At 45.1% G+C, this 27,316-nt stretch overlaps 21 non-coding genes across 21 annotated transcripts; all 21 read left to right on the top strand.

Annotated features, from left to right (window-relative positions):
• The first annotated feature begins 870 nt into the window (after positions 1–870).
• LOC141189586 (U2 spliceosomal RNA) lies at positions 871–1,061 on the top strand. The gene has a single exon (XR_012263639.1). It is a non-coding gene; the product is annotated as a U2 spliceosomal RNA (small nuclear RNA).
• A 1,121-nt stretch (positions 1,062–2,182) lies between these two features.
• LOC141185512 (U2 spliceosomal RNA) lies at positions 2,183–2,373 on the top strand. Its single transcript, XR_012260168.1, has one exon. It is a non-coding gene; the product is annotated as a U2 spliceosomal RNA (small nuclear RNA).
• A 1,120-nt stretch (positions 2,374–3,493) lies between these two features.
• On the top strand, positions 3,494–3,684 carry LOC141189585 (U2 spliceosomal RNA). Its single transcript, XR_012263638.1, has one exon. It is a non-coding gene; the product is annotated as a U2 spliceosomal RNA (small nuclear RNA).
• A 1,119-nt stretch (positions 3,685–4,803) lies between these two features.
• LOC141189584 (U2 spliceosomal RNA) lies at positions 4,804–4,994 on the top strand. Its single transcript, XR_012263637.1, has one exon. It is a non-coding gene; the product is annotated as a U2 spliceosomal RNA (small nuclear RNA).
• Positions 4,995–6,115: 1,121 nt separating this feature from the next.
• LOC141189583 (U2 spliceosomal RNA) lies at positions 6,116–6,306 on the top strand. Its single transcript, XR_012263636.1, has one exon. It is a non-coding gene; the product is annotated as a U2 spliceosomal RNA (small nuclear RNA).
• A 1,119-nt stretch (positions 6,307–7,425) lies between these two features.
• Positions 7,426–7,616, top strand: LOC141189582 (U2 spliceosomal RNA). The gene has a single exon (XR_012263635.1). It is a non-coding gene; the product is annotated as a U2 spliceosomal RNA (small nuclear RNA).
• Positions 7,617–8,736: 1,120 nt separating this feature from the next.
• LOC141189581 (U2 spliceosomal RNA) lies at positions 8,737–8,927 on the top strand. Its single transcript, XR_012263634.1, has one exon. It is a non-coding gene; the product is annotated as a U2 spliceosomal RNA (small nuclear RNA).
• A 1,121-nt stretch (positions 8,928–10,048) lies between these two features.
• LOC141189580 (U2 spliceosomal RNA) lies at positions 10,049–10,239 on the top strand. The gene has a single exon (XR_012263633.1). It is a non-coding gene; the product is annotated as a U2 spliceosomal RNA (small nuclear RNA).
• Positions 10,240–11,359: 1,120 nt separating this feature from the next.
• LOC141191321 (U2 spliceosomal RNA) lies at positions 11,360–11,550 on the top strand. Its single transcript, XR_012265318.1, has one exon. It is a non-coding gene; the product is annotated as a U2 spliceosomal RNA (small nuclear RNA).
• A 1,116-nt stretch (positions 11,551–12,666) lies between these two features.
• On the top strand, positions 12,667–12,857 carry LOC141189578 (U2 spliceosomal RNA). Its single transcript, XR_012263631.1, has one exon. It is a non-coding gene; the product is annotated as a U2 spliceosomal RNA (small nuclear RNA).
• Positions 12,858–13,977: 1,120 nt separating this feature from the next.
• LOC141189577 (U2 spliceosomal RNA) lies at positions 13,978–14,168 on the top strand. Its single transcript, XR_012263630.1, has one exon. It is a non-coding gene; the product is annotated as a U2 spliceosomal RNA (small nuclear RNA).
• Positions 14,169–15,289: 1,121 nt separating this feature from the next.
• On the top strand, positions 15,290–15,480 carry LOC141189576 (U2 spliceosomal RNA). Its single transcript, XR_012263629.1, has one exon. It is a non-coding gene; the product is annotated as a U2 spliceosomal RNA (small nuclear RNA).
• A 1,119-nt stretch (positions 15,481–16,599) lies between these two features.
• LOC141189575 (U2 spliceosomal RNA) lies at positions 16,600–16,790 on the top strand. The gene has a single exon (XR_012263628.1). It is a non-coding gene; the product is annotated as a U2 spliceosomal RNA (small nuclear RNA).
• A 1,121-nt stretch (positions 16,791–17,911) lies between these two features.
• Positions 17,912–18,102, top strand: LOC141189574 (U2 spliceosomal RNA). The gene has a single exon (XR_012263627.1). It is a non-coding gene; the product is annotated as a U2 spliceosomal RNA (small nuclear RNA).
• A 1,121-nt stretch (positions 18,103–19,223) lies between these two features.
• On the top strand, positions 19,224–19,414 carry LOC141189573 (U2 spliceosomal RNA). The gene has a single exon (XR_012263626.1). It is a non-coding gene; the product is annotated as a U2 spliceosomal RNA (small nuclear RNA).
• A 1,120-nt stretch (positions 19,415–20,534) lies between these two features.
• LOC141189572 (U2 spliceosomal RNA) lies at positions 20,535–20,725 on the top strand. The gene has a single exon (XR_012263625.1). It is a non-coding gene; the product is annotated as a U2 spliceosomal RNA (small nuclear RNA).
• A 1,120-nt stretch (positions 20,726–21,845) lies between these two features.
• On the top strand, positions 21,846–22,036 carry LOC141189571 (U2 spliceosomal RNA). Its single transcript, XR_012263624.1, has one exon. It is a non-coding gene; the product is annotated as a U2 spliceosomal RNA (small nuclear RNA).
• Positions 22,037–23,157: 1,121 nt separating this feature from the next.
• On the top strand, positions 23,158–23,348 carry LOC141189570 (U2 spliceosomal RNA). The gene has a single exon (XR_012263623.1). It is a non-coding gene; the product is annotated as a U2 spliceosomal RNA (small nuclear RNA).
• Positions 23,349–24,467: 1,119 nt separating this feature from the next.
• On the top strand, positions 24,468–24,658 carry LOC141189569 (U2 spliceosomal RNA). The gene has a single exon (XR_012263622.1). It is a non-coding gene; the product is annotated as a U2 spliceosomal RNA (small nuclear RNA).
• Positions 24,659–25,779: 1,121 nt separating this feature from the next.
• Positions 25,780–25,970, top strand: LOC141189567 (U2 spliceosomal RNA). Its single transcript, XR_012263620.1, has one exon. It is a non-coding gene; the product is annotated as a U2 spliceosomal RNA (small nuclear RNA).
• A 1,122-nt stretch (positions 25,971–27,092) lies between these two features.
• Positions 27,093–27,283, top strand: LOC141189566 (U2 spliceosomal RNA). Its single transcript, XR_012263619.1, has one exon. It is a non-coding gene; the product is annotated as a U2 spliceosomal RNA (small nuclear RNA).
• The last annotated feature ends 33 nt before the right edge of the window (positions 27,284–27,316 follow it).

Raw genomic sequence — 27,316 nt, 5'->3', positions numbered from 1 at the left:
TTTGGATAAACAGACATATTAGGCAAGCATTTTGGAGCTTTCACCTAAATAACTACAGGTGGTGAGATAAGCTGCACAATATAATTGACCTTTCAGTATATTGTTGCACACACACCATCTATTTAGCAAATGCCCTTGTTATCAACAGCAGCCTTTTAAACTCACCTGAGCTAACAGGTATGTGAGCTGGTTACTCTGCTGCGCTTAAAATTTCTTTTTTGGTTTGCTACAATGCCTTTTCTGAAACGTTGTCTCCCTCTGCTGGAACACTGACTTCTTTCATTTAATGCCTGCAGACTATAAAAGAGAAACCAACCCAAAAAGTTTGGTTGATTAGTCTGTGGCATTCTTTTAAACTGTTGCTTATGGCGGTCTCTGTGAGCTTCTCAGTGACATTCAGCCATCCAGGTATCCCGCCTGCAGTAGACGGAATGTGGCAATGGAACGCTGGCTGCGCGTGTCATAATAGGCTCTGAGCCTTTATATACCTGCGCACAGCAGCAGCCACCTTCAGTCTGCTGCTGGACAGCCAGCAGCAGCAGCAGCAGGAGAGGTAATTAATCAGCAACCCTCCTGCTAAGGGTAGACAGCTGCTCGTTCCACCCCCCCCGCCTTAATTGGTTCTCCTCCCTTCCAACGGTGTTGAGGTGGGTGGGAACAGCCGGGGGTTGAGGGTACTGTGCTAAAAGAGGTGAAGTTATGCAGATCTAAAACGCGTGGATTGCAGCAGCAGCAAGCCGAAAAGTGCAGGCATGTGAGGGATCTAGAGGTTGACAGCATGTCTTCTTAACGGGAGTCCAGGTGGCCATCTCCACAAATGGACTTTTCAGAATCCTTGGGTGGCACCGTAGTCGGAAACCAATTCTGGTTATCGCTTCTCGGCCTTTTGGCTAAGATCAAGTGTAGTATCTGTTCTTATCAGTTTAATATCTGATACGTCCCCTATCTGGGGACCATATATTAAATGGATTTTTAGAACAGGGAGATGGAAAAAGAGCTTGCTCTGTCCACTCCACGCATTGACCTGGTATTGCAGTATCTCCAGGACCGGTGCACCCCTTCTTTAATGCAGTTTCTAAAATCAGAAAGAATTGAATTCAATGCTTTTTGTTCATTTTGCTTGTTTGTCGGATTTTGGGATGGACTCTTTGGCTTTGCTTTTCTTCTCCTCATTGGATTTTTCATGTTAAAAGTTGCAGAAGCCAGATGACAAGCTCATTTTGGTTCAACTTCAGCAACTGTGCATTGCATTGCCATGTAATGTAATGTAATGCAATGCTATCTATCTAGCTCTCCCTCTATACTTCCTTTTGGATAAACAGACATATTAGGCAAGCATTTTGGAGCTTTCACCTAAATAACTACAGGTGGTGAGATAAGCTGCACAATATAATTGACCTTTCAGTATATTGTTGCACACACACCATCTATTTAGCAAATGCCCTTGTTATCAACAGCAGCCTTTTAAACTCACCTGAGCTAACAGGTATGTGAGCTGGTTACTCTGCTGCGCTTAAAATTTCTTTTTTGGTTTGCTACAATGCCTTTTCTGAAACGTTGTCTCCCTCTGCTGGAACACTGACTTCTTTCATTTAATGCCTGCAGACTATAAAAGAGAAACCAACCCAAAAAGTTTGGTTGATTAGTCTGTGGCATTCTTTTAAACTGTTGCTTATGGCGGTCTCTGTGAGCTTCTCAGTGACATTCAGCCATCCAGGTATCCCGCCTGCAGTAGACGGAATGTGGCAATGGAACGCTGGCTGCGCGTGTCATAATAGGCTCTGAGCCTTTATATACCTGCGCACAGCAGCAGCCACCTTCAGTCTGCTGCTGGACAGCCAGCAGCAGCAGCAGCAGGAGAGGTAATTAATCAGCAACCCTCCTGCTAAGGGTAGACAGCTGCTCGTTCCACCCCCCCCCCCGCCTTAATTGGTTCTCCTCCCTTCCAACGGTGTTGAGGCGGGTGGGAACAGCCGGGGGTTGAGGGTACTGTGCTAAAAGAGGTGGAGTTATGCAGATCTAAAACGCGTGGATTGCAGCAGCAGCAAGCCGAAAAGTGCAGGCATGTGAGGGATCTAGAGGTTGACAGCATGTCTTCTTAACGGGAGTCCAGGTGGCCATCTCCACAAATGGACTTTTCAGAATCCTTGGGTGGCACCGTAGTCGGAAACCAATTCTGGTTATCGCTTCTCGGCCTTTTGGCTAAGATCAAGTGTAGTATCTGTTCTTATCAGTTTAATATCTGATACGTCCCCTATCTGGGGACCATATATTAAATGGATTTTTAGAACAGGGAGATGGAAAAAGAGCTTGCTCTGTCCACTCCACGCATTGACCTGGTATTGCAGTATCTCCACAACCGGTGCACCCCTTCTTTAATGCAGTTTCTAAAATCAGAAAGAATTGAATTCAATGCTTTTTGTTCATTTTGCTTGTTTGTCGGATTTTGGGATGGACTCTTTGGCTTTGCTTTTCTTCTCCTCATTGGATTTTTCATGTTAAAAGTTGCAGAAGCCAGATGACAAGCTCATTTTGGTTCAACTTCAGCAACTGTGCATTGCATTGCCATGTAATGTAATGTAATGCAATGCTATCTATCTAGCTCTCCCTCTATACTTCCTTTTGGATAAACAGACATATTAGGCAAGCATTTTGGAGCTTTCACCTAAATAACTACAGGTGGTGAGATAAGCTGCACAATATAATTGACCTTTCAGTATATTGTTGCACACACACCATCTATTTAGCAAATGCCCTTGTTATCAACAGCAGCCTTTTAAACTCACCTGAGCTAACAGGTATGTGAGCTGGTTACTCTGCTGCGCTTAAAATTTCTTTTTTGGTTTGCTACAATGCCTTTTCTGAAACGTTGTCTCCCTCTGCTGGAACACTGACTTCTTTCATTTAATGCCTGCAGACTATAAAAGAGAAACCAACCCAAAAAGTTTGGTTGATTAGTCTGTGGCATTCTTTTAAACTGTTGCTTATGGCGGTCTCTGTGAGCTTCTCAGTGACATTCAGCCATCCAGGTATCCCGCCTGCAGTAGACGGAATGTGGCAATGGAACGCTGGCTGCGCGTGTCATAATAGGCTCTGAGCCTTTATATACCTGCGCACAGCAGCAGCCACCTTCAGTCTGCTGCTGGACAGCCAGCAGCAGCAGCAGCAGGAGAGGTAATTAATCAGCAACCCTCCTGCTAAGGGTAGACAGCTGCTCGTTCCACCCCCCCCCCGCCTTAATTGGTTCTCCTCCCTTCCAACGGTGTTGAGGCGGGTGGGAACAGCCGGGGGTTGAGGGTACTGTGCTAAAAGAGGTGGAGTTATGCAGATCTAAAACGCGTGGATTGCAGCAGCAGCAAGCCGAAAAGTGCAGGCATGTGAGGGATCTAGAGGTTGACAGCATGTCTTCTTAACGGGAGTCCAGGTGGCCATCTCCACAAATGGACTTTTCAGAATCCTTGGGTGGCACCGTAGTCGGAAACCAATTCTGGTTATCGCTTCTCGGCCTTTTGGCTAAGATCAAGTGTAGTATCTGTTCTTATCAGTTTAATATCTGATACGTCCCCTATCTGGGGACCATATATTAAATGGATTTTTAGAACAGGGAGATGGAAAAAGAGCTTGCTCTGTCCACTCCACGCATTGACCTGGTATTGCAGTATCTCCAGGACCGGTGCACCCCTTCTTTAATGCAGTTTCTAAAATCAGAAAGAATTGAATTCAATGCTTTTTGTTCATTTTGCTTGTTTGTCGGATTTTGGGATGGACTCTTTGGCTTTGCTTTTCTTCTCCTCATTGGATTTTTCATGTTAAAAGTTGCAGAAGCCAGATGACAAGCTCATTTTGGTTCAACTTCAGCAACTGTGCATTGCATTGCCATGTAATGTAATGTAATGCAATGCTATCTATCTAGCTCTCCCTCTATACTTCCTTTTGGATAAACAGACATATTAGGCAAGCATTTTGGAGCTTTCACCTAAATAACTACAGGTGGTGAGATAAGCTGCACAATATAATTGACCTTTCAGTATATTGTTGCACACACACCATCTATTTAGCAAATGCCCTTGTTATCAACAGCAGCCTTTTAAACTCACCTGAGCTAACAGGTATGTGAGCTGGTTACTCTGCTGCGCTTAAAATTTCTTTTTTGGTTTGCTACAATGCCTTTTCTGAAACGTTGTCTCCCTCTGCTGGAACACTGACTTCTTTCATTTAATGCCTGCAGACTATAAAAGAGAAACCAACCCAAAAAGTTTGGTTGATTAGTCTGTGGCATTCTTTTAAACTGTTGCTTATGGCGGTCTCTGTGAGCTTCTCAGTGACATTCAGCCATCCAGGTATCCCGCCTGCAGTAGACGGAATGTGGCAATGGAACGCTGGCTGCGCGTGTCATAATAGGCTCTGAGCCTTTATATACCTGCGCACAGCAGCAGCCACCTTCAGTCTGCTGCTGGACAGCCAGCAGCAGCAGCAGCAGGAGAGGTAATTAATCAGCAACCCTCCTGCTAAGGGTAGACAGCTGCTCGTTCCACCCCCCCCCCCCTTAATTGGTTCTCCTCCCTTCCAACGGTGTTGAGGCGGGTGGGAACAGCCGGGGGTTGAGGGTACTGTGCTAAAAGAGGTGGAGTTATGCAGATCTAAAACGCGTGGATTGCAGCAGCAGCAAGCCGAAAAGTGCAGGCATGTGAGGGATCTAGAGGTTGACAGCATGTCTTCTTAACGGGAGTCCAGGTGGCCATCTCCACAAATGGACTTTTCAGAATCCTTGGGTGGCACCGTAGTCGGAAACCAATTCTGGTTATCGCTTCTCGGCCTTTTGGCTAAGATCAAGTGTAGTATCTGTTCTTATCAGTTTAATATCTGATACGTCCCCTATCTGGGGACCATATATTAAATGGATTTTTAGAACAGGGAGATGGAAAAAGAGCTTGCTCTGTCCACTCCACGCATTGACCTGGTATTGCAGTATCTCCAGGACCGGTGCACCCCTTCTTTAATGCAGTTTCTAAAATCAGAAAGAATTGAATTCAATGCTTTTTGTTCATTTTGCTTGTTTGTCGGATTTTGGGATGGACTCTTTGGCTTTGCTTTTCTTCTCCTCATTGGATTTTTCATGTTAAAAGTTGCAGAAGCCAGATGACAAGCTCATTTTGGTTCAACTTCAGCAACTGTGCATTGCATTGCCATGTAATGTAATGTAATGCAATGCTATCTATCTAGCTCTCCCTCTATACTTCCTTTTGGATAAACAGATATATTAGGCAAGCATTTTGGAGCTTTCACCTAAATAACTACAGGTGGTGAGATAAGCTGCACAATATAATTGACCTTTCAGTATATTGTTGCACACACACCATCTATTTAGCAAATGCCCTTGTTATCAACAGCAGCCTTTTAAACTCACCTGAGCTAACAGGTATGTGAGCTGGTTACTCTGCTGCGCTTAAAATTTCTTTTTTGGTTTGCTACAATGCCTTTTCTGAAACGTTGTCTCCCTCTGCTGGAACACTGACTTCTTTCATTTAATGCCTGCAGACTATAAAAGAGAAACCAACCCAAAAAGTTTGGTTGATTAGTCTGTGGCATTCTTTTAAACTGTTGCTTATGGCGGTCTCTGTGAGCTTCTCAGTGACATTCAGCCATCCAGGTATTCCGCCTGCAGTAGACGGAATGTGGCAATGGAACGCTGGCTGCGCGTGTCATAATAGGCTCTGAGCCTTTATATACCTGCGCACAGCAGCAGCCACCTTCAGTCTGCTGCTGGACAGCCAGCAGCAGCAGCAGCAGGAGAGGTAATTAATCAGCAACCCTCCTGCTAAGGGTAGACAGCTGCTCGTTCCACCCCCCCCCCCGCCTTAATTGGTTCTCCTCCCTTCCAACGGTGTTGAGGCGGGTGGGAACAGCCGGGGGTTGAGGGTACTGTGCTAAAAGAGGTGGAGTTATGCAGATCTAAAACGCGTGGATTGCAGCAGCAGCAAGCCGAAAAGTGCAGGCATGTGAGGGATCTAGAGGTTGACAGCATGTCTTCTTAACGGGAGTCCAGGTGGCCATCTCCACAAATGGACTTTTCAGAATCCTTGGGTGGCACCGTAGTCGGAAACCAATTCTGGTTATCGCTTCTCGGCCTTTTGGCTAAGATCAAGTGTAGTATCTGTTCTTATCAGTTTAATATCTGATACGTCCCCTATCTGGGGACCATATATTAAATGGATTTTTAGAACAGGGAGATGGAAAAAGAGCTTGCTCTGTCCACTCCACGCATTGACCTGGTATTGCAGTATCTCCAGGACCGGTGCACCCCTTCTTTAATGCAGTTTCTAAAATCAGAAAGAATTGAATTCAATGCTTTTTGTTCATTTTGCTTGTTTGTCGGATTTTGGGATGGACTCTTTGGCTTTGCTTTTCTTCTCCTCATTGGATTTTTCATGTTAAAAGTTGCAGAAGCCAGATGACAAGCTCATTTTTTTTCAACTTCAGCAACTGTGCATTGCATTGCCATGTAATGTAATGTAATGCAATGCTATCTATCTAGCTCTCCCTCTATACTTCCTTTTGGATAAACAGACATATTAGGCAAGCATTTTGGAGCTTTCACCTAAATAACTACAGGTGGTGAGATAAGCTGCACAATATAATTGACCTTTCAGTATATTGTTGCACACACACCATCTATTTAGCAAATGCCCTTGTTATCAACAGCAGCCTTTTAAACTCACCTGAGCTAACAGGTATGTGAGCTGGTTACTCTGCTGCGCTTAAAATTTCTTTTTTGGTTTGCTACAATGCCTTTTCTGAAACGTTGTCTCCCTCTGCTGGAACACTGACTTCTTTCATTTAATGCCTGCAGACTATAAAAGAGAAACCAACCCAAAAAGTTTGGTTGATTAGTCTGTGGCATTCTTTTAAACTGTTGCTTATGGCGGTCTCTGTGAGCTTCTCAGTGACATTCAGCCATCCAGGTATCCCGCCTGCAGTAGACGGAATGTGGCAATGGAACGCTGGCTGCGCGTGTCATAATAGGCTCTGAGCCTTTATATACCTGCGCACAGCAGCAGCCACCTTCAGTCTGCTGCTGGACAGCCAGCAGCAGCAGCAGCAGGAGAGGTAATTAATCAGCAACCCTCCTGCTAAGGGTAGACAGCTGCTAGTTCCACCCCCCCCCGCCTTAATTGGTTCTCCTCCCTTCCAACGGTGTTGAGGCGGGTGGGAACAGCCGGGGGTTGAGGGTACTGTGCTAAAAGAGGTGGAGTTATGCAGATCTAAAACGCGTGGATTGCAGCAGCAGCAAGCCGAAAAGTGCAGGCATGTGAGGGATCTAGAGGTTGACAGCATGTCTTCTTAACGGGAGTCCAGGTGGCCATCTCCACAAATGGACTTTTCAGAATCCTTGGGTGGCACCGTAGTCGGAAACCAATTCTGGTTATCGCTTCTCGGCCTTTTGGCTAAGATCAAGTGTAGTATCTGTTCTTATCAGTTTAATATCTGATACGTCCCCTATCTGGGGACCATATATTAAATGGATTTTTAGAACAGGGAGATGGAAAAAGAGCTTGCTCTGTCCACTCCACGCATTGACCTGGTATTGCAGTATCTCCAGGACCGGTGCACCCCTTCTTTAATGCAGTTTCTAAAATCAGAAAGAATTGAATTCAATGCTTTTTGTTCATTTTGCTTGTTTGTCGGATTTTGGGATGGACTCTTTGGCTTTGCTTTTCTTCTCCTCATTGGATTTTTCATGTTAAAAGTTGCAGAAGCCAGATGACAAGCTCATTTTGGTTCAACTTCAGCAACTGTGCATTGCATTGCCATGTAATGTAATGTAATGCAATGCTATCTATCTAGCTCTCCCTCTATACTTCCTTTTGGATAAACAGACATATTAGGCAAGCATTTTGGAGCTTTCACCTAAATAACTACAGGTGGTGAGATAAGCTGCACAATATAATTGACCTTTCAGTATATTGTTGCACACACACCATCTATTTAGCAAATGCCCTTGTTATCAACAGCAGCCTTTTAAACTCACCTGAGCTAACAGGTATGTGAGCTGGTTACTCTGCTGCGCTTAAAATTTCTTTTTTGGTTTGCTACAATGCCTTTTCTGAAACGTTGTCTCCCTCTGCTGGAACACTGACTTCTTTCATTTAATGCCTGCAGACTATAAAAGAGAAACCAACCCAAAAAGTTTGGTTGATTAGTCTGTGGCATTCTTTTAAACTGTTGCTTATGGCGGTCTCTGTGAGCTTCTCAGTGACATTCAGCCATCCAGGTATCCCGCCTGCAGTAGACGGAATGTGGCAATGGAACGCTGGCTGCGCGTGTCATAATAGGCTCTGAGCCTTTATATACCTGCGCACAGCAGCAGCCACCTTCAGTCTGCTGCTGGACAGCCAGCAGCAGCAGCAGCAGGAGAGGTAATTAATCAGCAACCCTCCTGCTAAGGGTAGACAGCTGCTAGTTCCACCCCCCCCCCGCCTTAATTGGTTCTCCTCCCTTCCAACGGTGTTGAGGCGGGTGGGAACAGCCGGGGGTTGAGGGTACTGTGCTAAAAGAGGTGGAGTTATGCAGATCTAAAACGCGTGGATTGCAGCAGCAGCAAGCCGAAAAGTGCAGGCATGTGAGGGATCTAGAGGTTGACAGCATGTCTTCTTAACGGGAGTCCAGGTGGCCATCTCCACAAATGGACTTTTCAGAATCCTTGGGTGGCACCGTAGTCGGAAACCAATTCTGGTTATCGCTTCTCGGCCTTTTGGCTAAGATCAAGTGTAGTATCTGTTCTTATCAGTTTAATATCTGATACGTCCCCTATCTGGGGACCATATATTAAATGGATTTTTAGAACAGGGAGATGGAAAAAGAGCTTGCTCTGTCCACTCCACGCATTGACCTGGTATTGCAGTATCTCCAGGACCGGTGCACCCCTTCTTTAATGCAGTTTCTAAAATCAGAAAGAATTGAATTCAATGCTTTTTGTTCATTTTGCTTGTTTGTCGGATTTTGGGATGGACTCTTTGGCTTTGCTTTTCTTCTCCTCATTGGATTTTTCATGTTAAAAGTTGCAGAAGCCAGATGACAAGCTCATTTTGGTTCAACTTCAGCAACTGTGCATTGCATTGCCATGTAATGTAATGTAATGCAATGCTATCTATCTAGCTCTCCCTCTATACTTCCTTTTGGATAAACAGATATATTAGGCAAGCATTTTGGAGCTTTCACCTAAATAACTACAGGTGGTGAGATAAGCTGCACAATATAATTGACCTTTCAGTATATTGTTGCACACACACCATCTATTTAGCAAATGCCCTTGTTATCAACAGCAGCCTTTTAAACTCACCTGAGCTAACAGGTATGTGAGCTGGTTACTCTGCTGCGCTTAAAATTTCTTTTTTGGTTTGCTACAATGCCTTTTCTGAAACGTTGTCTCCCTCTGCTGGAACACTGACTTCTTTCATTTAATGCCTGCAGACTATAAAAGAGAAACCAACCCAAAAAGTTTGGTTGATTAGTCTGTGGCATTCTTTTAAACTGTTGCTTATGGCGGTCTCTGTGAGCTTCTCAGTGACATTCAGCCATCCAGGTATTCCGCCTGCAGTAGACGGAATGTGGCAATGGAACGCTGGCTGCGCGTGTCATAATAGGCTCTGAGCCTTTATATACCTGCGCACAGCAGCAGCCACCTTCAGTCTGCTGCTGGACAGCCAGCAGCAGCAGCAGCAGGAGAGGTAATTAATCAGCAACCCTCCTGCTAAGGGTAGACAGCTGCTCGTTCCACCCCCCCCCCCGCCTTAATTGGTTCTCCTCCCTTCCAACGGTGTTGAGGCGGGTGGGAACAGCCGAGGGTTGAGGGTACTGTGCTAAAAGAGGTGGAGTTATGCAGATCTAAAACGCGTGGATTGCAGCAGCAGCAAGCCGAAAAGTGCAGGCATGTGAGGGATCTAGAGGTTGACAGCATGTCTTCTTAACGGGAGTCCAGGTGGCCATCTTCACAAATGGACTTTTCAGAATCCTTGGGTGGCACCGTAGTCGGAAACCAATTCTGGTTATCGCTTCTCGGCCTTTTGGCTAAGATCAAGTGTAGTATCTGTTCTTATCAGTTTAATATCTGATACGTCCCCTATCTGGGGACCATATATTAAATGGATTTTTAGAACAGGGAGATGGAAAAAGAGCTTGCTCTGTCCACTCCACGCATTGACCTGGTATTGCAGTATCTCCAGGACCGGTGCACCCCTTCTTTAATGCAGTTTCTAAAATCAGAAAGAATTGAATTCAATGCTTTTTGTTCATTTTGCTTGTTTGTCGGATTTTGGGATGGACTCTTTGGCTTTGCTTTTCTTCTCCTCATTGGATTTTTCATGTTAAAAGTTGCAGAAGCCAGATGACAAGCTCATTTTGGTTCAACTTCAGCAACTGTGCATTGCATTGCCATGTAATGTAATGTAATGCAATGCTATCTATCTAGCTCTCCCTCTATACTTCCTTTTGGATAAACAGACATATTAGGCAAGCATTTTGGAGCTTTCACCTAAATAACTACAGGTGGTGAGATAAGCTGCACAATATAATTGACCTTTCAGTATATTGTTGCACACACACCATCTATTTAGCAAATGCCCTTGTTATCAAGAGCAGCCTTTTAAACTCACCTGAGCTAACAGGTATGTGAGCTGGTTACTCTGCTGCGCTTAAAATTTCTTTTTTGGTTTGCTACAATGCCTTTTCTGAAACGTTGTCTCCCTCTGCTGGAACACTGACTTCTTTCATTTAATGCCTGCAGACTATAAAAGAGAAACCAACCCAAAAAGTTTGGTTGATTAGTCTGTGGCATTCTTTTAAACTGTTGCTTATGGCGGTCTCTGTGAGCTTCTCAGTGACATTCAGCCATCCAGGTATCCCGCCTGCAGTAGACGGAATGTGGCAATGGAACGCTGGCTGCGCGTGTCATAATAGGCTCTGAGCCTTTATATACCTGCGCACAGCAGCAGCCACCTTCAGTCTGCTGCTGGACAGCCAGCAGCAGCAGCAGCAGGAGAGGTAATTAATCAGCAACCCTCCTGCTAAGGGTAGACAGCTGCTCGTTCCACCCCCCCCCCGCCTTAATTGGTTCTCCTCCCTTCCAACGGTGTTGAGGCGGGTGGGAACAGCCGGGGGTTGAGGGTACTGTGCTAAAAGAGGTGGAGTTATGCAGATCTAAAACGCGTGGATTGCAGCAGCAGCAAGCCGAAAAGTGCAGGCATGTGAGGGATCTAGAGGTTGACAGCATGTCTTCTTAACGGGAGTCCAGGTGGCCATCTCCACAAATGGACTTTTCAGAATCCTTGGGTGGCACCGTAGTCGGAAACCAATTCTGGTTATCGCTTCTCGGCCTTTTGGCTAAGATCAAGTGTAGTATCTGTTCTTATCAGTTTAATATCTGATACGTCCCCTATCTGGGGACCATATATTAAATGGATTTTTAGAACAGGGAGATGGAAAAAGAGCTTGCTCTGTCCACTCCATGCATTGACCTGGTATTGCAGTATCTCCAGGACCGGTGCACCCCTTCTTTAATGCAGTTTCTAAAATCAGAAAGAATTGAATTCAATGCTTTTTGTTCATTTTGCTTGTTTGTCGGATTTTGGGATGGACTCTTTGGCTTTGCTTTTCTTCTCCTCATTGGATTTTTCATGTTAAAAGTTGCAGAAGCCAGATGACAAGCTCATTTTGGTTCAACTTCAGCAACTGTGCATTGCATTGCCATGTAATGTAATGCAATGCTATCTATCTAGCTCTCCCTCTATACTTCCTTTTGGATAAACAGACATATTAGGCAAGCATTTTGGAGCTTTCACCTAAATAACTACAGGTGGTGAGATAAGCTGCACAATATAATTGACCTTTCAGTATATTGTTGCACACACACCATCTATTTAGCAAATGCCCTTGTTATCAACAGCAGCCTTTTAAACTCACCTGAGCTAACAGGTATGTGAGCTGGTTACTCTGCTGCGCTTAAAATTTCTTTTTTGGTTTGCTACAATGCCTTTTCTGAAACGTTGTCTCCCTCTGCTGGAACACTGACTTCTTTCATTTAATGCCTGCAGACTATAAAAGAGAAACCAACCCAAAAAGTTTGGTTGATTAGTCTGTGGCATTCTTTTAAACTGTTGCTTATGGCGGTCTCTGTGAGCTTCTCAGTGACATTCAGCCATCCAGGTATCCCGCCTGCAGTAGACGGAATGTGGCAATGGAACGCTGGCTGCGCGTGTCATAATAGGCTCTGAGCCTTTATATACCTGCGCACAGCAGCAGCCACCTTCAGTCTGCTGCTGGACAGCCAGCAGCAGCAGCAGCAGGAGAGGTAATTAATCAGCAACCCTCCTGCTAAGGGTAGACAGCTGCTCGTTCCACCCCCCCCCCCCCCTTAATTGGTTCTCCTCCCTTCCAACGGTGTTGAGGCGGGTGGGAACAGCCGGGGGTTGAGGGTACTGTGCTAAAAGAGGTGGAGTTATGCAGATCTAAAACGCGTGGATTGCAGCAGCAGCAAGCCGAAAAGTGCAGGCATGTGAGGGATCTAGAGGTTGACAGCATGTCTTCTTAACGGGAGTCCAGGTGGCCATCTCCACAAATGGACTTTTCAGAATCCTTGGGTGGCACCGTAGTCGGAAACCAATTCTGGTTATCGCTTCTCGGCCTTTTGGCTAAGATCAAGTGTAGTATCTGTTCTTATCAGTTTAATATCTGATACGTCCCCTATCTGGGGACCATATATTAAATGGATTTTTAGAACAGGGAGATGGAAAAAGAGCTTGCTCTGTCCACTCCACGCATTGACCTGGTATTGCAGTATCTCCAGGACCGGTGCACCCCTTCTTTAATGCAGTTTCTAAAATCAGAAAGAATTGAATTCAATGCTTTTTGTTCATTTTGCTTGTTTGTCGGATTTTGGGATGGACTCTTTGGCTTTGCTTTTCTTCTCCTCATTGGATTTTTCATGTTAAAAGTTGCAGAAGCCAGATGACAAGCTCATTTTGGTTCAACTTCAGCAACTGTGCATTGCATTGCCATGTAATGTAATGTAATGCAATGCTATCTATCTAGCTCTCCCTCTATACTTCCTTTTGGATAAACAGACATATTAGGCAAGCATTTTGGAGCTTTCACCTAAATAACTACAGGTGGTGAGATAAGCTGCACAATATAATTGACCTTTCAGTATATTGTTGCACACACACCATCTATTTAGCAAATGCCCTTGTTATCAACAGCAGCCTTTTAAACTCACCTGAGCTAACAGGTATGTGAGCTGGTTACTCTGCTGCGCTTAAAATTTCTTTTTTGGTTTGCTACAATGCCTTTTCTGAAACGTTGTCTCCCTCTGCTGGAACACTGACTTCTTTCATTTAATGCCTGCAGACTATAAAAGAGAAACCAACCCAAAAAGTTTGGTTGATTAGTCTGTGGCATTCTTTTAAACTGTTGCTTATGGCGGTCTCTGTGAGCTTCTCAGTGACATTCAGCCATCCAGGTATCCCGCCTGCAGTAGACGGAATGTGGCAATGGAACGCTGGCTGCGCGTGTCATAATAGGCTCTGAGCCTTTATATACCTGCGCACAGCAGCAGCCACCTTCAGTCTGCTGCTGGACAGCCAGCAGCAGCAGCAGCAGGAGAGGTAATTAATCAGCAACCCTCCTGCTAAGGGTAGACAGCTGCTAGTTCCACCCCCCCCCCGCCTTAATTGGTTCTCCTCCCTTCCAACGGTGTTGAGGCGGGTGGGAACAGCCGGGGGTTGAGGGTACTGTGCTAAAAGAGGTGGAGTTATGCAGATCTAAAACGCGTGGATTGCAGCAGCAGCAAGCCGAAAAGTGCAGGCATGTGAGGGATCTAGAGGTTGACAGCATGTCTTCTTAACGGGAGTCCAGGTGGCCATCTCCACAAATGGACTTTTCAGAATCCTTGGGTGGCACCGTAGTCGGAAACCAATTCTGGTTATCGCTTCTCGGCCTTTTGGCTAAGATCAAGTGTAGTATCTGTTCTTATCAGTTTAATATCTGATACGTCCCCTATCTGGGGACCATATATTAAATGGATTTTTAGAACAGGGAGATGGAAAAAGAGCTTGCTCTGTCCACTCCACGCATTGACCTGGTATTGCAGTATCTCCAGGACCGGTGCACCCCTTCTTTAATGCAGTTTCTAAAATCAGAAAGAATTGAATTCAATGCTTTTTGTTCATTTTGCTTGTTTGTCGGATTTTGGGATGGACTCTTTGGCTTTGCTTTTCTTCTCCTCATTGGATTTTTCATGTTAAAAGTTGCAGAAGCCAGATGACAAGCTCATTTTGGTTCAACTTCAGCAACTGTGCATTGCATTGCCATGTAATGTAATGTAATGCAATGCTATCTATCTAGCTCTCCCTCTATACTTCCTTTTGGATAAACAGATATATTAGGCAAGCATTTTGGAGCTTTCACCTAAATAACTACAGGTGGTGAGATAAGCTGCACAATATAATTGACCTTTCAGTATATTGTTGCACACACACCATCTATTTAGCAAATGCCCTTGTTATCAACAGCAGCCTTTTAAACTCACCTGAGCTAACAGGTATGTGAGCTGGTTACTCTGCTGCGCTTAAAATTTCTTTTTTGGTTTGCTACAATGCCTTTTCTGAAACGTTGTCTCCCTCTGCTGGAACACTGACTTCTTTCATTTAATGCCTGCAGACTATAATAGAGAAACCAACCCAAAAAGTTTGGTTGATTAGTCTGTGGCATTCTTTTAAACTGTTGCTTATGGCGGTCTCTGTGAGCTTCTCAGTGACATTCAGCCATCCAGGTATTCCGCCTGCAGTAGACGGAATGTGGCAATGGAACGCTGGCTGCGCGTGTCATAATAGGCTCTGAGCCTTTATATACCTGCGCACAGCAGCAGCCACCTTCAGTCTGCTGCTGGACAGCCAGCAGCAGCAGCAGCAGGAGAGGTAATTAATCAGCAACCCTCCTGCTAAGGGTAGACAGCTGCTCGTTCCACCCCCCCCCCCGCCTTAATTGGTTCTCCTCCCTTCCAACGGTGTTGAGGCGGGTGGGAACAGCCGGGGGTTGAGGGTACTGTGCTAAAAGAGGTGGAGTTATGCAGATCTAAAACGCGTGGATTGCAGCAGCAGCAAGCCGAAAAGTGCAGGCATGTGAGGGATCTAGAGGTTGACAGCATGTCTTCTTAACGGGAGTCCAGGTGGCCATCTTCACAAATGGACTTTTCAGAATCCTTGGGTGGCACCGTAGTCGGAAACCAATTCTGGTTATCGCTTCTCGGCCTTTTGGCTAAGATCAAGTGTAGTATCTGTTCTTATCAGTTTAATATCTGATACGTCCCCTATCTGGGGACCATATATTAAATGGATTTTTAGAACAGGGAGATGGAAAAAGAGCTTGCTCTGTCCACTCCACGCATTGACCTGGTATTGCAGTATCTCCAGGACCGGTGCACCCCTTCTTTAATGCAGTTTCTAAAATCAGAAAGAATTGAATTCAATGCTTTTTGTTCATTTTGCTTGTTTGTCGGATTTTGGGATGGACTCTTTGGCTTTGCTTTTCTTCTCCTCATTGGATTTTTCATGTTAAAAGTTGCAGAAGCCAGATGACAAGCTCATTTTGGTTCAACTTCAGCAACTGTGCATTGCATTGCCATGTAATGTAATGTAATGCAATGCTATCTATCTAGCTCTCCCTCTATACTTCCTTTTGGATAAACAGACATATTAGGCAAGCATTTTGGAGCTTTCACCTAAATAACTACAGGTGGTGAGATAAGCTGCACAATATAATTGACCTTTCAGTATATTGTTGCACACACACCATCTATTTAGCAAATGCCCTTGTTATCAAGAGCAGCCTTTTAAACTCACCTGAGCTAACAGGTATGTGAGCTGGTTACTCTGCTGCGCTTAAAATTTCTTTTTTGGTTTGCTACAATGCCTTTTCTGAAACGTTGTCTCCCTCTGCTGGAACACTGACTTCTTTCATTTAATGCCTGCAGACTATAAAAGAGAAACCAACCCAAAAAGTTTGGTTGATTAGTCTGTGGCATTCTTTTAAACTGTTGCTTATGGCGGTCTCTGTGAGCTTCTCAGTGACATTCAGCCATCCAGGTATCCCGCCTGCAGTAGACGGAATGTGGCAATGGAACGCTGGCTGCGCGTGTCATAATAGGCTCTGAGCCTTTATATACCTGCGCACAGCAGCAGCCACCTTCAGTCTGCTGCTGGACAGCCAGCAGCAGCAGCAGCAGGAGAGGTAATTAATCAGCAACCCTCCTGCTAAGGGTAGACAGCTGCTCGTTCCACCCCCCCCCGCCTTAATTGGTTCCCCTCCCTTCCAACGGTGTTGAGGCGGGTGGGAACAGCCGGGGGTTGAGGGTACTGTGCTAAAAGAGGTGGAGTTATGCAGATCTAAAACGCGTGGATTGCAGCAGCAGCAAGCCGAAAAGTGCAGGCATGTGAGGGATCTAGAGGTTGACAGCATGTCTTCTTAACGGGAGTCCAGGTGGCCATCTCCACAAATGGACTTTTCAGAATCCTTGGGTGGCACCGTAGTCGGAAACCAATTCTGGTTATCGCTTCTCGGCCTTTTGGCTAAGATCAAGTGTAGTATCTGTTCTTATCAGTTTAATATCTGATACGTCCCCTATCTGGGGACCATATATTAAATGGATTTTTAGAACAGGGAGATGGAAAAAGAGCTTGCTCTGTCCACTCCACGCATTGACCTGGTATTGCAGTATCTCCAGGACCGGTGCACCCCTTCTTTAATGCAGTTTCTAAAATCAGAAAGAATTGAATTCAATGCTTTTTGTTCATTTTGCTTGTTTGTCGGATTTTGGGATGGACTCTTTGGCTTTGCTTTTCTTCTCCTCATTGGATTTTTCATGTTAAAAGTTGCAGAAGCCAGATGACAAGCTCATTTTGGTTCAACTTCAGCAACTGTGCATTGCATTGCCATGTAATGTAATGTAATGCAATGCTATCTATCTAGCTCTCCCTCTATACTTCCTTTTGGATAAACAGACATATTAGGCAAGCATTTTGGAGCTTTCACCTAAATAACTACAGGTGGTGAGATAAGCTGCACAATATAATTGACCTTTCAGTATATTGTTGCACACACACCATCTATTTAGCAAATGCCCTTGTTATCAACAGCAGCCTTTTAAACTCACCTGAGCTAACAGGTATGTGAGCTGGTTACTCTGCTGCGCTTAAAATTTCTTTTTTGGTTTGCTACAATGCCTTTTCTGAAACGTTGTCTCCCTCTGCTGGAACACTGACTTCTTTCATTTAATGCCTGCAGACTATAAAAGAGAAACCAACCCAAAAAGTTTGGTTGATTAGTCTGTGGCATTCTTTTAAACTGTTGCTTATGGCGGTCTCTGTGAGCTTCTCAGTGACATTCAGCCATCCAGGTATCCCGCCTGCAGTAGACGGAATGTGGCAATGGAACGCTGGCTGCGCGTGTCATAATAGGCTCTGAGCCTTTATATACCTGCGCACAGCAGCAGCCACCTTCAGTCTGCTGCTGGACAGCCAGCAGCAGCAGCAGCAGGAGAGGTAATTAATCAGCAACCCTCCTGCTAAGGGTAGACAGCTGCTCGTTCCACCCCCCCCCCCCCCTTAATTGGTTCTCCTCCCTTCCAACGGTGTTGAGGCGGGTGGGAACAGCCGGGGGTTGAGGGTACTGTGCTAAAAGAGGTGGAGTTATGCAGATCTAAAACGCGTGGATTGCAGCAGCAGCAAGCCGAAAAGTGCAGGCATGTGAGGGATCTAGAGGTTGACAGCATGTCTTCTTAACGGGAGTCCAGGTGGCCATCTCCACAAATGGACTTTTCAGAATCCTTGGGTGGCACCGTAGTCGGAAACCAATTCTGGTTATCGCTTCTCGGCCTTTTGGCTAAGATCAAGTGTAGTATCTGTTCTTATCAGTTTAATATCTGATACGTCCCCTATCTGGGGACCATATATTAAATGGATTTTTAGAACAGGGAGATGGAAAAAGAGCTTGCTCTGTCCACTCCACGCATTGACCTGGTATTGCAGTATCTCCAGGACCGGTGCACCCCTTCTTTAATGCAGTTTCTAAAATCAGAAAGAATTGAATTCAATGCTTTTTGTTCATTTTGCTTGTTTGTCGGATTTTGGGATGGACTCTTTGGCTTTGCTTTTCTTCTCCTCATTGGATTTTTCATGTTAAAAGTTGCAGAAGCCAGATGACAAGCTCATTTTGGTTCAACTTCAGCAACTGTGCATTGCATTGCCATGTAATGTAATGTAATGCAATGCTATCTATCTAGCTCTCCCTCTATACTTCCTTTTGGATAAACAGATATATTAGGCAAGCATTTTGGAGCTTTCACCTAAATAACTACAGGTGGTGAGATAAGCTGCACAATATAATTGACCTTTCAGTATATTGTTGCACACACACCATCTATTTAGCAAATGCCCTTGTTATCAACAGCAGCCTTTTAAACTCACCTGAGCTAACAGGTATGTGAGCTGGTTACTCTGCTGCGCTTAAAATTTCTTTTTTGGTTTGCTACAATGCCTTTTCTGAAACGTTGTCTCCCTCTGCTGGAACACTGACTTCTTTCATTTAATGCCTGCAGACTATAAAAGAGAAACCAACCCAAAAAGTTTGGTTGATTAGTCTGTGGCATTCTTTTAAACTGTTGCTTATGGCGGTCTCTGTGAGCTTCTCAGTGACATTCAGCCATCCAGGTATTCCGCCTGCAGTAGACGGAATGTGGCAATGGAACGCTGGCTGCGCGTGTCATAATAGGCTCTGAGCCTTTATATACCTGCGCACAGCAGCAGCCACCTTCAGTCTGCTGCTGGACAGCCAGCAGCAGCAGCAGCAGGAGAGGTAATTAATCAGCAACCCTCCTGCTAAGGGTAGACAGCTGCTCGTTCCACCCCCCCCCCCGCCTTAATTGGTTCTCCTCCCTTCCAACGGTGTTGAGGCGGGTGGGAACAGCCGGGGGTTGAGGGTACTGTGCTAAAAGAGGTGGAGTTATGCAGATCTAAAACGCGTGGATTGCAGCAGCAGCAAGCCGAAAAGTGCAGGCATGTGAGGGATCTAGAGGTTGACAGCATGTCTTCTTAACGGGAGTCCAGGTGGCCATCTCCACAAATGGACTTTTCAGAATCCTTGGGTGGCACCGTAGTCGGAAACCAATTCTGGTTATCGCTTCTCGGCCTTTTGGCTAAGATCAAGTGTAGTATCTGTTCTTATCAGTTTAATATCTGATACGTCCCCTATCTGGGGACCATATATTAAATGGATTTTTAGAACAGGGAGATGGAAAAAGAGCTTGCTCTGTCCACTCCACGCATTGACCTGGTATTGCAGTATCTCCAGGACCGGTGCACCCCTTCTTTAATGCAGTTTCTAAAATCAGAAAGAATTGAATTCAATGCTTTTTGTTCATTTTGCTTGTTTGTCGGATTTTGGGATGGACTCTTTGGCTTTGCTTTTCTTCTCCTCATTGGATTTTTCATGTTAAAAGTTGCAGAAGCCAGATGACAAGCTCATTTTGGTTCAACTTCAGCAACTGTGCATTGCATTGCCATGTAATGTAATGTAATGCAATGCTATCTATCTAGCTCTCCCTCTATACTTCCTTTTGGATAAACAGACATATTAGGCAAGCATTTTGGAGCTTTCACCTAAATAACTACAGGTGGTGAGATAAGCTGCACAATATAATTGACCTTTCAGTATATTGTTGCACACACACCATCTATTTAGCAAATGCCCTTGTTATCAACAGCAGCCTTTTAAACTCACCTGAGCTAACAGGTATGTGAGCTGGTTACTCTGCTGCGCTTAAAATTTCTTTTTTGGTTTGCTACAATGCCTTTTCTGAAACGTTGTCTCCCTCTGCTGGAACACTGACTTCTTTCATTTAATGCCTGCAGACTATAAAAGAGAAACCAACCCAAAAAGTTTGGTTGATTAGTCTGTGGCATTCTTTTAAACTGTTGCTTATGGCGGTCTCTGTGAGCTTCTCAGTGACATTCAGCCATCCAGGTATCCCGCCTGCAGTAGACGGAATGTGGCAATGGAACGCTGGCTGCGCGTGTCATAATAGGCTCTGAGCCTTTATATACCTGCGCACAGCAGCAGCCACCTTCAGTCTGCTGCTGGACAGCCAGCAGCAGCAGCAGCAGGAGAGGTAATTAATCAGCAACCCTCCTGCTAAGGGTAGACAGCTGCTAGTTCCACCCCCCCCCCGCCTTAATTGGTTCTCCTCCCTTCCAACGGTGTTGAGGCGGGTGGGAACAGCCGGGGGTTGAGGGTACTGTGCTAAAAGAGGTGGAGTTATGCAGATCTAAAACGCGTGGATTGCAGCAGCAGCAAGCCGAAAAGTGCAGGCATGTGAGGGATCTAGAGGTTGACAGCATGTCTTCTTAACGGGAGTCCAGGTGGCCATCTCCACAAATGGACTTTTCAGAATCCTTGGGTGGCACCGTAGTCGGAAACCAATTCTGGTTATCGCTTCTCGGCCTTTTGGCTAAGATCAAGTGTAGTATCTGTTCTTATCAGTTTAATATCTGATACGTCCCCTATCTGGGGACCATATATTAAATGGATTTTTAGAACAGGGAGATGGAAAAAGAGCTTGCTCTGTCCACTCCACGCATTGACCTGGTATTGCAGTATCTCCAGGACCGGTGCACCCCTTCTTTAATGCAGTTTCTAAAATCAGAAAGAATTGAATTCAATGCTTTTTGTTCATTTTGCTTGTTTGTCGGATTTTGGGATGGACTCTTTGGCTTTGCTTTTCTTCTCCTCATTGGATTTTTCATGTTAAAAGTTGCAGAAGCCAGATGACAAGCTCATTTTGGTTCAACTTCAGCAACTGTGCATTGCATTGCCATGTAATGTAATGTAATGCAATGCTATCTATCTAGCTCTCCCTCTATACTTCCTTTTGGATAAACAGACATATTAGGCAAGCATTTTGGAGCTTTCACCTAAATAACTACAGGTGGTGAGATAAGCTGCACAATATAATTGACCTTTCAGTATATTGTTGCACACACACCATCTATTTAGCAAATGCCCTTGTTATCAACAGCAGCCTTTTAAACTCACCTGAGCTAACAGGTATGTGAGCTGGTTACTCTGCTGCGCTTAAAATTTCTTTTTTGGTTTGCTACAATGCCTTTTCTGAAACGTTGTCTCCCTCTGCTGGAACACTGACTTCTTTCATTTAATGCCTGCAGACTATAAAAGAGAAACCAACCCAAAAAGTTTGGTTGATTAGTCTGTGGCATTCTTTTAAACTGTTGCTTATGGCGGTCTCTGTGAGCTTCTCAGTGACATTCAGCCATCCAGGTATCCCGCCTGCAGTAGACGGAATGTGGCAATGGAACGCTGGCTGCGCGTGTCATAATAGGCTCTGAGCCTTTATATACCTGCGCACAGCAGCAGCCACCTTCAGTCTGCTGCTGGACAGCCAGCAGCAGCAGCAGCAGGAGAGGTAATTAATCAGCAACCCTCCTGCTAAGGGTAGACAGCTGCTAGTTCCACCCCCCCCCCGCCTTAATTGGTTCTCCTCCCTTCCAACGGTGTTGAGGCGGGTGGGAACAGCCGGGGGTTGAGGGTACTGTGCTAAAAGAGGTGGAGTTATGCAGATCTAAAACGCGTGGATTGCAGCAGCAGCAAGCCGAAAAGTGCAGGCATGTGAGGGATCTAGAGGTTGACAGCATGTCTTCTTAACGGGAGTCCAGGTGGCCATCTCCACAAATGGACTTTTCAGAATCCTTGGGTGGCACCGTAGTCGGAAACCAATTCTGGTTATCGCTTCTCGGCCTTTTGGCTAAGATCAAGTGTAGTATCTGTTCTTATCAGTTTAATATCTGATACGTCCCCTATCTGGGGACCATATATTAAATGGATTTTTAGAACAGGGAGATGGAAAAAGAGCTTGCTCTGTCCACTCCACGCATTGACCTGGTATTGCAGTATCTCCAGGACCGGTGCACCCCTTCTTTAATGCAGTTTCTAAAATCAGAAAGAATTGAATTCAATGCTTTTTGTTCATTTTGCTTGTTTGTCGGATTTTGGGATGGACTCTTTGGCTTTGCTTTTCTTCTCCTCATTGGATTTTTCATGTTAAAAGTTGCAGAAGCCAGATGACAAGCTCATTTTGGTTCAACTTCAGCAACTGTGCATTGCATTGCCATGTAATGTAATGTAATGCAATGCTATCTATCTAGCTCTCCCTCTATACTTCCTTTTGGATAAACAGATATATTAGGCAAGCATTTTGGAGCTTTCACCTAAATAACTACAGGTGGTGAGATAAGCTGCACAATATAATTGACCTTTCAGTATATTGTTGCACACACACCATCTATTTAGCAAATGCCCTTGTTATCAACAGCAGCCTTTTAAACTCACCTGAGCTAACAGGTATGTGAGCTGGTTACTCTGCTGCGCTTAAAATTTCTTTTTTGGTTTGCTACAATGCCTTTTCTGAAACGTTGTCTCCCTCTGCTGGAACACTGACTTCTTTCATTTAATGCCTGCAGACTATAATAGAGAAACCAACCCAAAAAGTTTGGTTGATTAGTCTGTGGCATTCTTTTAAACTGTTGCTTATGGCGGTCTCTGTGAGCTTCTCAGTGACATTCAGCCATCCAGGTATTCCGCCTGCAGTAGACGGAATGTGGCAATGGAACGCTGGCTGCGCGTGTCATAATAGGCTCTGAGCCTTTATATACCTGCGCACAGCAGCAGCCACCTTCAGTCTGCTGCTGGACAGCCAGCAGCAGCAGCAGCAGGAGAGGTAATTAATCAGCAACCCTCCTGCTAAGGGTAGACAGCTGCTCGTTCCACCCCCCCCCCCGCCTTAATTGGTTCTCCTCCCTTCCAACGGTGTTGAGGCGGGTGGGAACAGCCGGGGGTTGAGGGTACTGTGCTAAAAGAGGTGGAGTTATGCAGATCTAAAACGCGTGGATTGCAGCAGCAGCAAGCCGAAAAGTGCAGGCATGTGAGGGATCTAGAGGTTGACAGCATGTCTTCTTAACGGGAGTCCAGGTGGCCATCTCCACAAATGGACTTTTCAGAATCCTTGGGTGGCACCGTAGTCGGAAACCAATTCTGGTTATCGCTTCTCGGCCTTTTGGCTAAGATCAAGTGTAGTATCTGTTCTTATCAGTTTAATATCTGATACGTCCCCTATCTGGGGACCATATATTAAATGGATTTTTAGAACAGGGAGATGGAAAAAGAGCTTGCTCTGTCCACTCCACGCATTGACCTGGTATTGCAGTATCTCCAGGACCGGTGCACCCCTTCTTTAATGCAGTTTCTAAAATCAGAAAGAATTGAATTCAATGCTTTTTGTTCATTTTGCTTGTTTGTCGGATTTTGGGATGGACTCTTTGGCTTTGCTTTTCTTCTCCTCATTGGATTTTTCATGTTAAAAGTTGCAGAAGCCAGATGACAAGCTCATTTTGGTTCAACTTCAGCAACTGTGCATTGCATTGCCATGTAATGTAATGTAATGCAATGCTATCTATCTAGCTCTCCCTCTATACTTCCTTTTGGATAAACAGACATATTAGGCAAGCATTTTGGAGCTTTCACCTAAATAACTACAGGTGGTGAGATAAGCTGCACAATATAATTGACCTTTCAGTATATTGTTGCACACACACCATCTATTTAGCAAATGCCCTTGTTATCAAGAGCAGCCTTTTAAACTCACCTGAGCTAACAGGTATGTGAGCTGGTTACTCTGCTGCGCTTAAAATTTCTTTTTTGGTTTGCTACAATGCCTTTTCTGAAACGTTGTCTCCCTCTGCTGGAACACTGACTTCTTTCATTTAATGCCTGCAGACTATAAAAGAGAAACCAACCCAAAAAGTTTGGTTGATTAGTCTGTGGCATTCTTTTAAACTGTTGCTTATGGCGGTCTCTGTGAGCTTCTCAGTGACATTCAGCCATCCAGGTATCCCGCCTGCAGTAGACGGAATGTGGCAATGGAACGCTGGCTGCGCGTGTCATAATAGGCTCTGAGCCTTTATATACCTGCGCACAGCAGCAGCCACCTTCAGTCTGCTGCTGGACAGCCAGCAGCAGCAGCAGCAGGAGAGGTAATTAATCAGCAACCCTCCTGCTAAGGGTAGACAGCTGCTCGTTCCACCCCCCCCCGCCTTAATTGGTTCCCCTCCCTTCCAACGGTGTTGAGGCGGGTGGGAACAGCCGGGGGTTGAGGGTACTGTGCTAAAAGAGGTGGAGTTATGCAGATCTAAAACGCGTGGATTGCAGCAGCAGCAAGCCGAAAAGTGCAGGCATGTGAGGGATCTAGAGGTTGACAGCATGTCTTCTTAACGGGAGTCCAGGTGGCCATCTCCACAAATGGACTTTTCAGAATCCTTGGGTGGCACCGTAGTCGGAAACCAATTCTGGTTATCGCTTCTCGGCCTTTTGGCTAAGATCAAGTGTAGTATCTGTTCTTATCAGTTTAATATCTGATACGTCCCCTATCTGGGGACCATATATTAAATGGATTTTTAGAACAGGGAGATGGAAAAAGAGCTTGCTCTGTCCACTCCACGCATTGACCTGGTATTGCAGTATCTCCAGGACCGGTGCACCCCTTCTTTAATGCAGTTTCTAAAATCAGAAAGAATTGAATTCAATGCTTTTTGTTCATTTTGCTTGTTTGTCGGATTTTGGGATGGACTCTTTGGCTTTGCTTTTCTTCTCCTCATTGGATTTTTCATGTTAAAAGTTGCAGAAGCCAGATGACAAGCTCATTTTGGTTCAACTTCAGCAACTGTGCATTGCATTGCCATGTAATGTAATGTAATGCAATGCTATCTATCTAGCTCTCCCTCTATACTTCCTTTTGGATAAACAGACATATTAGGCAAGCATTTTGGAGCTTTCACCTAAATAACTACAGGTGGTGAGATAAGCTGCACAATATAATTGACCTTTCAGTATATTGTTGCACACACACCATCTATTTAGCAAATGCCCTTGTTATCAACAGCAGCCTTTTAAACTCACCTGAGCTAACAGGTATGTGAGCTGGTTACTCTGCTGCGCTTAAAATTTCTTTTTTGGTTTGCTACAATGCCTTTTCTGAAACGTTGTCTCCCTCTGCTGGAACACTGACTTCTTTCATTTAATGCCTGCAGACTATAAAAGAGAAACCAACCCAAAAAGTTTGGTTGATTAGTCTGTGGCATTCTTTTAAACTGTTGCTTATGGCGGTCTCTGTGAGCTTCTCAGTGACATTCAGCCATCCAGGTATCCCGCCTGCAGTAGACGGAATGTGGCAATGGAACGCTGGCTGCGCGTGTCATAATAGGCTCTGAGCCTTTATATACCTGCGCACAGCAGCAGCCACCTTCAGTCTGCTGCTGGACAGCCAGCAGCAGCAGCAGCAGGAGAGGTAATTAATCAGCAACCCTCCTGCTAAGGGTAGACAGCTGCTCGATCCACCCCCCCCCCCGCCTTAATTGGTTCTCCTCCCTTCCAACGGTGTTGAGGCGGGTGGGAACAGCCGGGGGTTGAGGGTACTGTGCTAAAAGAGGTGGAGTTATGCAGATCTAAAACGCGTGGATTGCAGCAGCAGCAAGCCGAAAAGTGCAGGCATGTGAGGGATCTAGAGGTTGACAGCATGTCTTCTTAACGGGAGTCCAGGTGGCCATCTCCACAAATGGACTTTTCAGAATCCTTGGGTGGCACCGTAGTCGGAAACCAATTCTGGTTATCGCTTCTCGGCCTTTTGGCTAAGATCAAGTGTAGTATCTGTTCTTATCAGTTTAATATCTGATACGTCCCCTATCTGGGGACCATATATTAAATGGATTTTTAGAACAGGGAGATGGAAAAAGAGCTTGCTCTGTCCACTCCACGCATTGACCTGGTATTGCAGTATCTCCAGGACCGGTGCACCCCTTCTTTAATGCAGTTTCTAAAATCAGAAAGAATTGAATTCAATGCTTTTTGTTCATTTTGCTTGTTTGTCGGATTTTGGGATGGACTCTTTGGCTTTGCTTTTCTTCTCCTCATTGGATTTTTCATGTTAAAAGTTGCAGAAGCCAGATGACAAGCTCATTTTGGTTCAACTTCAGCAACTGTGCATTGCATTGCCATGTAATGTAATGTAATGTAATGCTATCTATCTAGCTCTCCCTCTATACTTCCTTTTGGATAAACAGACATATTAGGCAAGCATTTTGGAGCTTTCACCTAAATAACTACAGGTGGTGAGATAAGCTGCACAATATAATTGACCTTTCAGTATATTGTTGCACACACACCATCTATTTAGCAAATGCCCTTGTTATCAACAGCAGCCTTTTAAACTCACCTGAGCTAACAGGTATGTGAGCTGGTTACTCTGCTGCGCTTAAAATTTCTTTTTTGGTTTGCTACAATGCCTTTTCTGAAACGTTGTCTCCCTCTGCTGGAACACTGACTTCTTTCATTTAATGCCTGCAGACTATAAAAGAGAAACCAACCCAAAAAGTTTGGTTGATTAGTCTGTGGCATTCTTTTAAACTGTTGCTTATGGCGGTCTCTGTGAGCTTCTCAGTGACATTCAGCCATCCAGGTATCCCGCCTGCAGTAGACGGAATGTGGCAATGGAACGCTGGCTGCGCGTGTCATAATAGGCTCTGAGCCTTTATATACCTGCGCACAGCAGCAGCCACCTTCAGTCTGCTGCTGGACAGCCAGCAGCAGCAGCAGCAGGAGAGGTAATTAATCAGCAACCCTCCTGCTAAGGGTAGACAGCTGCTCGATCCACCCCCCCCCCCCGCCTTAATTGGTTCTCCTCCCTTCCAACGGTGTTGAGGCGGGTGGGAACAGCCGGGGGTTGAGGGTACTGTGCTAAAAGAGGTGGAGTTATGCAGATCTAAAACGCGTGGATTGCAGCAGCAGCAAGCCGAAAAGTGCAGGCATGTGAGGGATCTAGAGGTTGACAGCATGTCTTCTTAACGGGAGTCCAGGTGGCCATCTCCACAAATGGACTTTTCAGAATCCTTGGGTGGCACCGTAGTCGGAAACCAATTCTGGTTATCGCTTCTCGGCCTTTTGGCTAAGATCAAGTGTAGTATCTGTTCTTATCAGTTTAATATCTGATACGTCCCCTATCTGGGGACCATATATTAAATGGATTTTTAGAACAGGGAGATGGAAAAAGAGCTTGCTCTGTCCACTCCACGCATTGACCTGGTATTGCAGTATCTCCAGGACCGGTGCACCCCTTCTTTAATGCAGTTTCTAAAATCAGAAAGAATTG

Source organism: Phyllobates terribilis, unplaced genomic scaffold (genome assembly GCF_046119375.1).
Source record: "Phyllobates terribilis strain yellow unplaced genomic scaffold, ASM4611937v1 Scaffold_40__1_contigs__length_11209783, whole genome shotgun sequence".
NCBI classification, from domain to species: Eukaryota; Metazoa; Chordata; class Amphibia; order Anura; family Dendrobatidae; genus Phyllobates; species Phyllobates terribilis.
Note: the sequence above shows the minus strand (reverse complement) of the source record. Positions and strands in the feature narration are given on the sequence as shown.